Raw genomic sequence first — 2,115 nt, forward strand, 5'->3', positions numbered from 1 at the left:
GCCAGGTCTGGGACTCAAACCATGATCAACCATGTGGGATTCCAACGCCTCAACCACCACGCCACCTGCTGGCCCTGAACTATTCCATTTTTGTGGACCTACTCTACAGAAATAAAAGCACATACATGTATATACGGAATAAAAACACTACAGGCATATCCGTCGGGTGGACACAAATCAGAAAGAATCTCGATGCCCAAACTGCATGCATGGCTTTACCATCTGTGTCCATCTGTACGGTGAAGCATTGGGCTACTGCTAAGAGAACGAGGTTGCGGCATATCTGCTGACCTGGAGGGATGTCCATGATGTGTTGACACCAGTGGAAAGCAACTGGCAGAGTTATTTATGCAGCCTGAGCCCAGTGCGGTAAAAACCCTCCGAACAGATTTCTCTGAATGTAAGTTCGTCTGAAAACTGAGAAATATGTGGACAGATGGCCTCATCTGCCAGTGCTGGCTCCCTGGGGAGAAGAGGGCAAAGGGCAGTGGTGAAGACTCATGACAATTATCCAGGTGTATGTGGCAATGCTGTGGCACCTGTGTGATTTTTAAATTTATAAAGAAAACATTTTTGTAAAAGAAGAGATACGTTCGAACAAGCTGGATTCCTGGACCCCATTGTGTTTGAGCTGGTAAGAACGAAGCCTGGGGCTGTGTGTTCTTCCAGGACCAGAGAATGATGGTGTAGTGGCTGAGGACCAACTACAGTGCATCTATGGGTGAGGCCACAGAGCCCAGAGTACAATAGGGCCATCTGAGGCTTAAAGAGCCAACAGAAAAGGGACCAGCAGATGGTGTAATGGTTATGTCACTGGACTCCTGTGTAACCAGCAGCTTAAAATTCAAGCTGGTTTGTGTGTGCGCGCCCAAGATCCTGAGAGGAGAATAGAGGAGAAGGGATTGTGATGTGGCCATCCCTCTCAAGGGGTGACTTCTTGCTTTCTGTCTCTCTGTCCCTCTCTGTCTCTATGAGCTCACATGTCCTGTATCAAAAATCTCATTTAAAAAGAGCTGATAGAAGAAACAGGCTGGGCAAGAGAACTGATGGACAGGAGTGGGAGGAGGGAGGGGAAGATTCCATCTGTCACTCTGGGCATCTCTTCCTCTAGTCAAAAGGGAAAGGTCGAGTATCCCAGAGAGTATGCATGAAGACCCAGAGAGACTTCTGAAAACAGAGAAGGAGATGTATGGATAAGAATGAGAAGCATATGGAAAGAGCAAGGGTAGAAAGCATGAGAAGTGGCATAGGCAGAGAGGAAGGTGGGATCTCCTGCTGAGTTTCAGAGAGGCTACTGTGCTCAGACACAGAGTTTGCGGTAGGGCTAACCTACAGGTATGTTCTCACACTAGTACCAACCAGGCTGGAGAAGACATGCCATGCTTTCCTCTCTCCAGAAGGGGAAAGTATCGGGACCAGCAGTTAGCGTAATGGCTATGCCGCTGGATTCCCACGTAGTCAACCGTGGTTCGTGTCCTGGACCCAGTGGCTTAAAACTCATGCTGGGTGCGTGTGCATGCGTGCCCAAGATCCCAAGAGGAGAATGGAAGAGAAGGGATTGCAGCGTGGCCATCCCCCCTGGGGGGATGATTTCTCACTTTCTGTCTCTCTGTCTCCCTCTGTCTGTCTGGCGAGCGCACGTGCCCTATAGCAAAAACCTCTTCCCCGACAAAAAAAAAAAAAAGAAGAAGGGAAAAGTATCAGGGTTGGGTGGATTATTCCTCTGTCTCCCAAGCCATGACAAACAGGGAGAGACTGGATTGAGATTTTGATCCATTAGGTTCTTGGGGCAGATATTATCGCACCCTTTCAGATAAGAAAACCAAGATTTAGAAAACTGGGGAGACTTGTCCACTATTGCACATTCTCTCTCACAGTGGCAGCTCCTGGCCAGGACTACACATCTTCTCCTTATTAAAGCTCAGTGTCTTTGTACTATCTCTACAAAGGAGATAGTACAAAGGACTCAGAGTCCCCAGACCCAAGAGGAGGGGCCTAGCAGGGGACAAAGGCTCTACACTTACAGAGTCAGTCAACAAACCTTGTCAGCCTCTCCAATTGAGTCCATGGGATTCTGTTGACACCTTACCCACTCCATCACTGATTGGTCCTGCT

This window comes from Tupaia chinensis, unplaced genomic scaffold, assembly GCF_000334495.1.
Source record: "Tupaia chinensis unplaced genomic scaffold, TupChi_1.0 Scaffold000161_3, whole genome shotgun sequence".
Taxonomy (NCBI): domain Eukaryota; kingdom Metazoa; phylum Chordata; class Mammalia; order Scandentia; family Tupaiidae; genus Tupaia; species Tupaia belangeri.